A 14,151-nucleotide genomic window follows, 5' to 3' on the forward strand; every position below is an offset into this window, starting at 1 on the left:
ATACGTAGTGCTGGGAATTGAAACAGGGTTTAGTTGTGTGTAGGAAAATGCCTTACCCGCTGAACTATCTCTCAAGCCCTCTTTTTTTTTTTTTTGCTTTTGGGTGGTGCTTGGTGATTGGTGCCTGGCATTTGATCCTCATGGTACGAGGGGAAACATGTGCTGCCTGGGATCAAACCGGTGTGCTTCAGCCTTTTGAGGTATCACTCTGCTTTCACCACACCTCCCAATTTTATGAACTGAAAGGAAGGGAATGTAGAATGTGGTATTCATGAGACCACATTGGAGAATGTGAAAATTCACAAAGTCCCATGAAGGAGTCAGATGCTTGGAAGGAAACAGTATTTGAGTATAGCTAAATTTGTCCTTACTGTTAGATAAGTGAAGGAGCTGGAGTGATAGTACAGTGGTAGGGCGTTTGCCTTGCGTGGAGCCAGCCTGCTGAGCCGGGTTCGATTCCTCCGCCCCTCTCGAAGAGCCCGGCAAGCTACCAAGAGTATCCACATGGCAAAGCCAGATAATATGCCAAACACAGTAACAACAAGTCTCAAAATGGAGACGTTACTGGGCCCGCATGAGCAAATCGATGAACAACAGGAGGACAGTGACTGTTAGATAAGTGATTGCTTTTAGTTTATACCAAATAATAAATACAATAGATATAAAACTATATTTTATAAATTTTATTGTATGAAATTTAATCAAATTATAAAAACTAGAATATGCATATAGTTGCTAATTTCCTTGGAAAGATGTTTAAAAAGTTAGTTTTAAGTGACTAGATAATGATATATCAAAATACTCTGTATACATATTATAAATATATGCCTATCAGAGAGTCCGGCAAGCTACCCAGAGTATCCTGCCCGCATGGACAGTGCCTGGCAAGCTCCCCATGGCATTTTCGATATGCCAAATACAGTAATGACATCAGGTCTCATTCCCCGGACCCTGAAAGAGCCTCTAATTGTTGTGAAAAGACAAGTAAGAAGAGGCTGCCAAAATCTTAGGGGCTGGAGCAATAGCACAGTGGGTAGGGCATTGGCCTTGCACGCGGCCGACCCGGGTTCGATTCCCGGTATCCCATGTATGTGGTCCCCTGAGCACCACCAGGGGTAATTCCTGAGCGCAGAGCAAGGAGTAACCCCTGTGCATCGCAGGGTGTGACCCAAAAAAGCAAAATAATAATAATAATAATAAAAATAAAAACTAGAATATGCATATAGTTGCTAATTTCCTTGGAAAGATGTTTAAAAAGTTAGTTTTAAGTGCCTAGATAATGATATATCAAAATACTGTATATACATGGGCTGGAGCGATAGCACAGCAGTTTGCCTTACAAGGGCCAACATGGCCGATCCGAGTTCGATTCCTCCACCCCTCTCGGAGAGCCCGGCAAGCTACCGAGAGTATCTTACCCACAGGGCAGAGCCTGGCAAGCTACCCGTGACGTATTCGATATGCCAAACACAGTAACAAGCCTCATGATGGAGACGTTACTGGGCCCGCTCGAGCAAATTGATGAACAACGGGAGGACGGTGACCGTGGCATATTATAAACATATGCCTATCAGAGAGTCCGCAAGCTACCCAGAGTATCCTGCCCGCATGGACAGTGCCTGGCAAGCTCCCCATGGCATTTTCGATATGCCAAATACAGTAATGACATCAGGTCTCATTCCCCTGACCCTGAAAGAGCCTCTAATTGTTGTGAAAAGACAAGAAGAGCCTGCTAAAATCTCAGGGCTGAGAGGAATAGAGACATTACTGGCACCTGCTCGAGTAATTTACCAATCAACAGGATGACAGTGATACGGTGATATATCACTGTCACTGTCACTCATCCATTTGCTTGAGCGGGCCCAGTAGCATCTCCATTGTGAGACTTGTTGTTACTGTGTTTGGAATATTGAATACGTCACAGGTAGCTTGGCAGGCTTTGCCGTGCGGGCACGATACTCACAGTAGCTTGCTGAGCTCTCTGAGAGGGGCGGGGAAATCAAACCCAGCTCGGCCGGGCCGGCTGCAAGCAAGGCAAACGCCCTACCTCTGTGCTATCGCTCCAGCACACGGTTATATATATATATATTATATATTATTGGAGCGATAGCACAGCGGGTAGGGTGTTCGCCTTACAAGCGGCCAACATGGCCGACCCGAGTTCGATTCCTCCGCCCCTCTCGGAGAGCCCGGCAAGCTACCGAGAGTATTCGATATGCCAGACACAGTAACAACAAAGTCTCCAATGGAGACGTTACTGGGCCCGCTCGAGCAAATCGACGATCAACGGGAGGGCCTTTACCTTTACCTTTATATATTATTATATATATTATTATATATATTATATATTATATATATTATATATTTTGGCCCATATCTGGTGGTGCTCAGGACTTACTCCTGGTTATGTGCTCAGGAATCATTCCTGGTGGCGCTTAAGGAACCATATGGTGTGCCGGGGCTCAAATCTGTTTCATTCGCATGCAAGGCAAGCACCCTACTTGCTGTATTCTTATTCCAGATGAAATACTATATTATTAGTATTATTATTATAAATGTAACACCAAAAGTTATTTGGGAAGGTAACAATTCAGGATGATACATTTTAAAGCAAAAATAGAAGGCCAAGAGAGAGAGACAAAGAAAGAGAGGAGAGACACACAGAAAGAGACAGAGAGACAGAGAGACAGAGAGACAGAGAGAGACACACACAGAGCGCTCATAGAAGGCCAGAGAGAGCTCAAATGACTGAGCGCACACTTTGCAAGTGGGAGGCCCAGATTCCGTCTCTACCACTTGGTCCCTTGAACACAGCTGGACTCTACTTCCATATGCAGAGCCAGTAGCCCCAGAGCACCCAAAATGCTAAATAAAATCACCTAGTAATTATAACATAGAAAAAAGATCATGGATCTGGGACCATGGAAATAGCTCATTGTTAAAGGATGTGTTCAAAACCCAACACCTCACAGTTCTATAGCATCACTGAGTGTAACCCTGGAGGCCCTCAAGCAATACTGGGGTCAGGTGGTCTGTACACTGCAGGGCCCTTGAACTCAGTGTGGTGTAAGGTCTTTTGCTATTAAAAGGGATATGTAAGGAATGTATTTACATCACCTTTCTCTCTGAACAATCTGAGCATAAATTGCTGATGTAAGTCCCCTTTTATCTTTAAATACTTCAGAGTATATCTCTTAAGAATAAAAACATGTTAGTCAGAGGGAGACCGACACAGAGTGATCTCTCTCATATGCATGATATAAAGAAACATAATAGTGGAATAAGAAGTACCCAAATGCAGTGGAAACAAAGAACATGAGAACTGGTATTCAGTAGGAAACATGCCATTGAAGGGGCTGGGGAATAGGACAGGGAGCGGGCAACATCTATGGCAGAGGGAAGTGTTCAACAGGGAGGAGGAAGTGGTGCTGAAAGGTGGTAGTGTTATGTATGAAATCCTACGAGCAACAGTATGGTAAACCACAGTGCAGAAACATATTTTTTTAAAAAAGAACCCCTTGTAGAAGCAGACTGATTGGTGGGAGGCCAGTAGGGGTGGGGGTGGGGCATTGGTGAAGGGAAGTAGACACTGGTGAAAGGATCAGTGTTGAAACATTGTATGCCTGAAACCTAATCATGAATAACTTTGCAGTTTCATGGTGACTAAATTTAAAAAATAAAAATAGTATTACCAGGAAAAAAAGAATAAAAACAGCCTCCTATATAACCACAATATCATTATTTAAAAAAAAATCAGGAAATTACCGTATTTTATTGTATAACCATCACCTTGTCACACTTTTTCCCACAGTAATACCATCACAGGTGTACTCACAACAACAAAGCAACAAACCTTTGCATAATGGTTGCTTTTTACTTTAGAAACTTTCCCCCACTTTATTTAAAAACAATGGTTTATGGGGACCGGAGCGATAGCACAGTGGGTAGGGCGTTTGCCTTGCACATGTCCAACCTGGGTTCGATTCCCAGGATCCCATATGGTCCCCCAAGCACCGCCAGGAGTAATTCCTGAGTGCAGAGCCAGGAATAATCCCTGAGCATAGCTGGGTGTGACCCAAAAAGCAAAAAAAAAAACAAAAAAAACCCCAAAAAAACAAAAAGAAAAGCAAAAAAAAACAATGGTTTATGTTCATGATGCATTTGTTACAGGCACTCAATATTCTAACACCACTCCCACCACCAGAGCTACCTTTCCTCCATCATTGTCTCCATTTTCCCAACCACCCCCAAGCCTGCCCGCTTAGGAGGCCCCAAAGTAGCACTGCACTGTAGCACTGTCCTGTTGTTCATCGATTTGCTCGAGAGGGCACCAGTAACGTCTCACAACAAATTGTGGGACTTGTTACTGTTTTTGGCATATCAAATATGTCACAGGTAGCTGGACAGGCTTTGCTGTGCGGGCATGATACTCCTGGTAGCTTGCCGGGCTCTCTGAGAGGGGCAGAGGAATCAAACCCGGGTTGGCCATGTGCAAGGCAAATGCCCTACCAGCTGCTCCAGCCCCTAAAGTAATTGATTTTATATTGTTTATTACAAGTAAGTGGCTAATGTAATGATCAAAAAATACTTCAGTAGAAGAGAATTCATAAAAAGTTGTTATACTTCACCATGGGGACATTAAATCCTCCTCTGAGGGTTTACTAAATTGTTGTTGCTAGTTGAGCCTTGTGTGTTATTGTTTTTGTTTATTGAGCTTAGTTAGCTTCTATGTTACTTTCCCATATAACTTGGTGTGCTCCTACTGGGACCTCAGTAATTTAGAGTTTTGAGATGTTGCAGTCTTACACTCCAGAAATTTCAGAATATTTTAAACTGGTTGTGACCTAACATGGTGGTGGTTGTGCGATATGGGTGTGGCTGCCAGGGCTTCTGGAAATACAGTGGGGGTAGGAGGAAGCTGCCCATCCCATTAGTTCTCTTCTTTTTGGCAAAAAAAAAATTAGGCCAGAGACATAGTACGGGGGTAAGGTACTTGCCTTGCACACAGCTGACCCGGGTGTGATCCCCTGAGTAATCACCTAAGTAATCCCTGAGTACAGAGCCAGAAGTAATACCTGAGCACCACTCTCAAATTTCATAAAAACATCGGCAACATTATGTGGAGAAATAGGGTGTCATTGATACAATATTATTATATAATTGATAGGGCTTCTTCAAATTTTACTAAATTTCCAATATTCCCCCTTTTTTGATTTTCAGGCCAAACACAAGATGCTGAGGATTTACTCTTGGCTCTGCACTCAGAAATTACTCATGGTGGTGCTCAAGGGACCATATGGAATGCTGGGGATAGAACCCTAGTCGGTTGCATGCAAAGCAAGCGCCCTACTTGCTGTACGATCTCTCCAGCTCATCCAATAGTCCCTTTATAGCATAAAAACTAAAACAAAAACAAAAAAACAAAAGGTTCTATCGAGAATCTGATCCAATACTGTCTATATTTTGAGAATAAAATGTATTTTCTTAGAAGTTTCCTTCTCTAGCCTCCTTCCAATTTGCAAATCTCCATTCATCCTTTCTTCACACCTCTCAATCTTTCTACAAGCAGTTCTAGCATTAGTTTCCCTTCTAGCATTAGAAGTGCTACCAGCATATAACAGTATGCTTGCTGTCAGTGATAGATATCAAAGGTTGACACTGATTCCATTGTTTGACTTATACTTAATTTTTGTAGTTACTGGCAATAAATATTTCAGTTAAATTTAAGGAGCAGTCTTTGTTATTATTAATGTTAAACGCATCTTTCTTCATTGTTCATATAGCCATGAGTTTATAAGCATGTGTAGGAACCAATTAGTCTTATTGGAGGTCCTGTGTAATACTGCTTTTAACCAAATCAATTTTAGTAACATGGAGAAAAAGCCTTCAAACTGTTTACTTGAGTGTGTGTATGTCCTTTATCTTGTTAAGAGCAATGCTTCTTTTTGCTTCCCAAAATGATTGCTATTCTATAAAATCCAATACTTAGCAACAGTTCCATAACAGCAACAGACAAAATGAAGAGTAACACAATCATTAAATGTGTATGGGTTTAAGATAACAAATACATCCTGATCATACTGAAAAATCCTGTCACAATAGGACCTTTAAAGTAATCCATAACTTTGAATTGATAGGTCTGTCTGTGCCTGGATATGTTTTTATTGCTGCTTATTAAATGTTGGCATTAAAAATATAATGCAAATTTCATCTGTCGACACAAATTCTATGACATGTTTAACTACTTCATACAAATAACCAGGACCAGTTGCCAGCATTAAGCAGCGAAATAATTAGCTGTTGATAGGAATTAATTATTTTGGCTAGTATTTCTCAAGCAATTTAAGCAGAAGACAGGGTGTTTTTCCCTTGAACTTTCCAGATATTCATACCAAGTTCCAGCTTCCATGGAGATCTAGCCATTTGGTGGCTCTATATGCAAAAAAAAATCCGGAAAGATAGTGCAAAGGGATGGAGCGCATGCTTTACATGCATGAAGCTCTGGGTTAGAGCTCCAGCACCACATGGTCCCCTAAACACTGCCAGGAATATGCTCTGAGCTGAAAATAGCCCTGAGCACCACTGGTATAGTATAAAAAAATTGAAAGGAGATAGTGTAGCATTTAAGGTACTTGTACTGCGCACAGATCACCTAGATTCGATCCCCCTGCACCTCATATGGTCCCATAAGCCCTTCCAGGAGTGATTCCTGAGCAGCGTCTGGTTTGACCCCAAAACAAACAAACAAAAGTAAAGGGAAATGAAATGGATTATTAGGACAAGACAAAGTTGTTCACTGTAATACCATCTTGTTTCTGACTAAAGCATATATGCCAATCTAACCCCGACAATATTTTCATTGCCACCACTAAAAGTGTAATCCCCATCACCTCAGTCCATCTAGCTCTTTCCAATTCATTATCCAGAAAACATCTTTCTAAAATGTCAAACTCTACGTCCTTCCATGACTCCCACTGTCTCCAGGATATCAAGCTTATTCCTTAGCATGGCATTCCTAGGATCCTCTATGATTGAGTTCCATCAGTTCTCTAGCATGAACATCTCCAGCAATTCTTAGGTGTTGGTCAAGAGAACTACTTGTAGTCCAGGAAGAGAGAAACTATTTTGGGTCTCCAAACCTTTGTGCAGACTTGTCCCTGGGTGAAACTTCTGTTTTACTATGTCTTTTCAACTCTTACCTCTGTTATAAACCCCTTTCTGACTACTTCCTACATTCTCCTTTGTACACACGTGCTACTTTGTCATTCTTCTACAATAGCACATATATTTGATTGACTTGATCCTGATTAACTTAATAGGTTGCAAACTCTTTGAGGTGAAGGACCATGAATTACTCATCTTTTTATCATCAGATTGGAGGTAGCTCTATGGAATGGGTGAGGGGAGGGATGACAGCTGCATGCAAGTTCCTTTTCTCCTGTATTATCTCTCAGGCACTATATTTAAATTGTAATTATTTTTTTTTGCTTTGGGGACATACTATGTGGTGTTTAGGGCTTATTCCTGGCTCTGTGCTCCGGGGATTGTATGGGGTACCAGAGACTGAACCAGGAGTTAACTATGTAAGCACCTTAATCCCTGTACAATCTCTCCAGCACCTAAATTGTTTTCTTTTTATTTTACATATAGGCACTGTAATTTACATATGTCCTACCATATTTTCAGGCAAACAGTGTTCCAAGACTAATCCACCACCAGTGTCAACTTCCCTCCTCCAGTGTCCCCAAGTTCCCCAACTCCATCCCCAAGCTTGCCTCCTTAGACATTTCTTTTTTATTATTTGGGCCACACCTGGCAATGCTCAAGGCTTACTCCTACTCTGAGCTCAGGAATCACTCTTGGCAGGGCTCCTATGGGGTGCTGGGGACCCAACCAGGTCAGCTGTGTGAAAGGTAAGTGCTTTACCCTCCGTACCGTCTCTCTGGCCCTTCAGAGTGTGGATGTTAAATCTGCGCATAAACTAAGAATGATCTTGGGATTTGTTAGATGTAAAATCTTGGCTTGCTCTTCATGCCTGTGTTCTTTCTCCCTTGAGTGTGTATCTCACTTGTCTGTATGCATCTTTGCTTGCCTAGTTCCATTCCGGAAAAGCCTGTGTTCTCTCTTGAACATACACTTTCTCCCATTCCTCTGAATAAGTTCAGTAAAAATGACTTTACTTCACTAAAAAAAAGGAGAAAAGCTGATTTATAGGTTTCAATTTATTAATTTACAATGCGGTAGTTATCTTTCCACTAATTAGAATTTGTTTTTCTGTTCTGTGTTTTGTGCTGCATCCAGTTATACTGAGGGCTTATTCCAGACTTTGTGACTTCTGGAGTGCTCAGGGGTCCGTCTGTGGTGCCAATGATAAAATAGAGGTCCAGTGCATGCAAGGAAAGTGCTTACCCACTGTACCATCGCTCCGGCCCCTTTTATTTTCTTTTATGAAGTTTCCTGAATCACTTGATCACTTGACATCCCGTTAGTCATCGATTTGCTCTAGCGGGCGCAAGTAACGTCTCCATTCATCCCTGTCATGTGCTAGTGTAGCCCAATGGCGTCTGCTCGTTCTAGGAACACGAAGAGCCTCAAACCGATCGTTCAGGGTCTTGAAAAAGAAATCTGACCATCTCGTAGGTGGGCAGCCACGAGGTCTTTTGACATCCCATGGAATCCAGTTGGTAATGGCTCTAGTCCAGCGGTTGTCTCCAAATCTCATTACGTGTCCAGCCCATCTGATGTTCGATTCCTTGGCAAATGAGATAGCATCCCTGATTCTTGATCATCGACGGAGGTGAGAACTCCGGATTCTTTCTCTCATTTGAGTGAAATGTGAAACTCCAAGCATAGCTCTTTTGATTCCTCTTTGGGAGACCCGAATAGCATTCTCATCCTGTTTTCGTAGGGCCCAGGTCTCTGAGGCGTATGTTAATGCAGGAAGAACAGTGGAATCGAAGAGATTTCCCAGAGCTGGAGGTTCTTCGTCTTCTTAGCTATTTCTTCAACGCTCTTGGAGGCGTTCCAAGCCGCTCTCTTCCTCCTGTGCAACTCAGGTGACAGGTCATTCGTCCTGTTGACTTCTCGACCTAGGTACACATAACTGTTGCATTCGGAGATTTTCATGCCATTGAGAGCGAACAGAACGAGACCGTTTCTCATAAACATTGTCTTCGTGAGATTCAGCTGTAGTCCGACCTTACCACACTCACGGTCAAAGTCGGCCAGCATTTGTGCCACTTGGCTAATGTTTGGTGTTATTAGAACGATGTCATCAGCAAAGCGGAGGTGGTGTAGTTGCCGACTGTCTATCTTCACTCCCATTCCTTCTCATTTCAGTCGTCGCATGATGTTCTTGAGGGAGGGTGACACTGAAGAGTTTCAGTGAAATGGTACCACCCTGCGGCACCCCTCTCTTGACATGGATAATCACTTCCTTGTAGAATGGTGAGATCCTGGTAGTGAATCCATAATACAGCTCACGGAAGATCCTGATGTATTGAGTTTGAATACCCTGTTTGGCTAGGGCTTCGATGACCGCTTCAGTCTCAATAGAATCAAAGGCCTTCTTTAAATCAAAGAATGTTAGACAGAGCAGCATCTTGAACTCCCGAGAGACTTCAATGAGCTTGCTTACTGTGTGGATGTGGTCGATCGTGATGAATCATTTTCAGAACCCGGCTTGCTCGCACGGTTGTCCTTCATCTAGTGTTTTGCCAATCCTATTAAGGATGACTCGAGTGAACAGCTTGTAGATGACAGAAAACAGGCAGATTGGGTGATAGTTGCCAATGTCGTGGATGTTTCCTTTCTTGTACAGTAGTACAGTCCTGCTGGTTTTCCACTGGGACAGAACCTTGCATTCAGACAGGTAGTGTGTGAAGAGCTGAGCCAGTGTATTGATGAGTTCTGACAGCAGGTTCTTCAGGTGTTCGGGTCTGACCTTGCCTGGGCCGGGTACTGTTTTCTTCTTTACTGACGAAATGGAGTTTTGGATTTCAGAAGGGAGAGCATTGGGAATGACATATCCATCCTGCAGAATTTGGTATGTGGGCAGGTGGATGTAGCTATCGAAGAGATCCGAGTAGAAGTCATGGATAATTTTTTCCATTGCCCTTCTGGAAGATGTGATAGATCCATCAGGACGTCGGAGGGCAGTCATCTTGGTCTTCTAGTTGATGAAGGACAGGTGGGAGTTGCAAATGCTTTTCCCAGCTTCTTTTCCAAAGAGGAATTGAAAGAGCTATGCTTGGAATATCACGTTTCACTCAAATGAGAGAAACAATCCGGAGTTCCGACATCCGTCGATGATCAAGAATCAGGGACGCTGTCTCGTTTGCCAAGGTGTCAAAAATCAGATGCACTGGTCACGTAATGAGATTTAAAGACGACCGCTGGACTAGAGCTGTTACTGACTGGATTTCACGGGATGTCAAAAAACTGCGTGGCCGCCCACCTACCAGATGGTCAGACTTCTTCATCAAGATCATGAACGATCGGTTTGAGGCTCTTCATGTTCCTAGAGCGAACAGACGCCATTGGGCCACACTAGCACACGACAGGGACAAATGGAGACGTTACTGGCGCCCGCTCAAGCAAATCGGCGATTAACGGGAAGTTAAGTGATTAAGTGATTCCCAGCTTCTGCCGCATCAGCAAGCACTGCTATTCTTCTCTATCTGAGGTCTTCCTTTATCACTTCTCTGCACTGCTTTGCGAGCTCGTACGTTTGCTTGCAGTTGCCTGAGGCTTGCACCAAGCCACGTTGGCAAATGAGCTCAAGAGTTTTCGAAGACAGGCGTCATTTTGTGGCTATCTCTCTCTGTGTTCCTAGCACAATCATGGAGGTGCTGAACCAGTTGATCGTATTCCTCATCAATGTTGTCAATGACGGCATCTTCCCATGTTGCCGCAGTAGTGACAAAGTGTTCCCAGTTGGTGGTCATTCTCTTCTTAAACTTTGTAGCTCTTTCTTCCCGCTCCGTGAAGTAGAATTTTGCACAAAGGAGATGGTGGTCCGATCTTGTTTGGAATTTTGGGACAACAGAGACATCGGTCAGGCAAAACCGTCAATTGAATGTGATGTGGTCAATTTCGTTGTGGAACCATCCACTGGCCGACTCCCATGCCCAACACTTAGATTCAGCCTTCTGGACTGTGAGTTACCATGGATGGTCTTGGTCGACATGATGAACTCAGACAGTCTCTCATCCTGTTCGTTCCATTCTAGGCCATAGGTCCTGATGTGGAGTTCTACTGATCTTCTTGTTCCTATCTTGGCATTAAAATCACCGACAATGATCTTGTAGAAAGTGTGGTCTTCTTTGCAGAATTTCGAAATCGCGCAGCCGCTATTGTGGCTGCATGACATTATATGATTCTTATAACCAGCTACAGAAAAAGAAGTATTTCACAATGCCTTTTCAGCAATTCTGATTGTGGGGGGGGGGGGAATTCTAAACAATAATGGTTCATCTCTTGTTGAAATAATGAATGTAATCAATGTAGAGAAGAGTTAAGTGGAATTCATCTGCCTCATAGGCATTGGGAGGGGTGTGAGGGGGGGTATATTGGGATTCTTGGTGGTGAAAAATGAGTACTGGTGAAGGGATAGGTGTTTGATCATTGTATGACCGAGACTTAAACCAGAAAGCTTAGTAAGTTTTCCCAGTGATTCAATAAATAAATATAAGAAAAAAATAAATAAAATTATGAAAAAAAAGTAAGTTGGAGTTCATGCCCAATTCAATCAGCTAATCAGTGGCTGAATAAATAGCAGTACTCCTACATAAAAAATAAAAAAAAATAAAAGAAAAAAATTTAGACCTTTACCAAATGTATATGAGAATTTGGTCTTTACCAACACTATTGTATAAAAATCTTAAACTTTTGCCAATGAAATAGGAATGGTATTTAATTTGCTTTCATTTTTGACCACAACCAGCAATGGTCAGGGGTTACTCCTGGCCATTGTGCTTAGAAATTATTCCTGGTGGTGCTGGAAGAACCATATGGGAAGCCGGGGATAGAGCCTAGGTCAGCTGTGTGCAAAGCAAGTTCCTTACAAGCTGTACTATTGCTCTAGCCCCAACATTTCTTTTTTTCCTTTTTTTTTTGGGGGGGGGCTCACACCTGGAGATGCACAGGGGTTACTCCTGGCTTTGCACTCAGGAATTACCCCTGGCAGTGCTCAGGGGACCATATGGGATGCTGGGAATCGAACCCGGGTTGGCCACATTCAAGTCAAATGCCCTACCTGCTGTGTTATCATTCCAGTCTCCCATCCAGACCCAATATTTCTTTTTTTCCCCCACATTTATTTTTTTAAAAGAATAAAGTGCTTTTTTAAAATGAAATTTAAAATTTTTTTATTATTTAAAAATTTATTATTATTAATTTTTTATTAGTGAAACACCATGAGGTACAGTTGTAGACTTACAAACTTTCGTGCTTTCCCAACATTTCTTAAGGAGACTAAAGTTGAGCACGTTTTTGCTTTTTTGAGTCATACTAGGCTGTTCTCTAGGCTTACTTCTAGCTCAGTGCTAAGGAGGTGGTGCTAAGGAGGCTATATACGGAGCCAGGGATCAAACCCGGGGTTGGTCACATACAAGGCAAGGGCCTAAACCACTACACTATCTCTTTGGCTTTTCAAGTTTAGCACTTTTCTTTTTTTCAGTGCTAGAGCCAGACCCCTGGGTCTCCACATGCAAAGCAAATAAGTGTTCTATCACTGAGGTGGGCTGGAGCGATAGCACAGCCGGCGGGGTGTTTGCCTTGCACGCAGCCAACATGGCCGACCCGAGTTCGATTCCTCCACCCCTTTCAGAGAACCCGGAGAGCCCGGCAAGCTACCGAGAGTATCGCGCCTGCACGGCTAAGCCTGGCAAGCTACCCGTGATGTATTTGATATGCCAAACACAGTAACAACAAAGTCTCACACCGGAAGCGGATGAACAACGGGAGGACAGTGACAGTGACCACTGAAGTACATCCCTAGTTCTGATGTACTTGTTAACCTTCTATATTTCTTAATATACTATTTCAAGTTTTCTATTGTACTTATTTTTGATTCATAGCAGTTCTTTATATTTTAGGGAAATTTGACTTTTCCATTCATGTAGGAAGTGTTTTTCCATAGAATATAATTCACCTTTTGACTTTATGAAAGTTAATATACATCATTTGAAATTTCTGTATACTCAAATCCATCTTTAAGCTTCTAGATTTTAGGTAATATTTATAATGATGTTAGAAAATACAAATTACATATATAAGCTATGTAAGACTGGGAGACTATTAGGTAAATTTGATTTATAATCAGAAGCTTGCTCTATTCTCATAAAGTCAGAGCAAAGACAATCACAGGATGCTTTATACAAACTATGGTTAGGTCCTTTGGGGGAACTGAATTTCTACTCAGCAAAATTTATTTTTTTGGGGGGGGGGCAGGTAAACAACACCCTGCAGTGCTGCATGGTTACTTCCAGAGGTATTCAGGGAACCATAAGGTGCTGGGAGTTAAACCTGAGCTTCTGCATACAAAGAATGCCTTCCTGCCCAATAAGCTATTTTCCCAGCCCAACACCAGAATTTTTTACAAGTCTTGGCCCTTACACAGTATCAAACGCTCACAGGTTCTAGTTATTAAATTCTCCTTTTCCAGTATTTCTTATCAGGAACCAAAAGTCTGCTATAATTATTATCTCATGAAGGACATGCTACAAATAACTAAGATCAACGCTTATAACATTTATGTATTTCACTTCATGGCATTTTGTCATGTTGTTCTCAAATTTCAATGTACACTTAAGGCTTTCAGTATGTGACATAAATTCTTAGAATAGGACTAGGTTTAGTTTTTTTTTGAATGCGCTCTGGAAAAAAAAAGGAACTACTATGGAACAGTCTTAAATATCACGAAAAATTTGCTCAAAACTGTGTTTCTGATGTTATAGCAGTTACGGCTATAAATTTTCTTCAGTGTTATTTTTCACAAAGTAAATTTATCAAGCAGGTAATTCTCAAAAAATTTTCAAGGCATAAAATTGTTTAAAATCTCAGTTGCTATGTAATCAACCAAGAATGCAAATTTATAAAACAGAAGAAAAAAAGCACTCTGAACTATAAATGTGATATTTGGAGTATAAA

The sequence above is a fragment of the Sorex fumeus genome, unplaced genomic scaffold (genome assembly GCF_029834395.1).
Source record: "Sorex fumeus unplaced genomic scaffold, SorFum_2.1 ptg000058l, whole genome shotgun sequence".
Classification (NCBI taxonomy): domain Eukaryota; kingdom Metazoa; phylum Chordata; class Mammalia; order Eulipotyphla; family Soricidae; genus Sorex; species Sorex fumeus.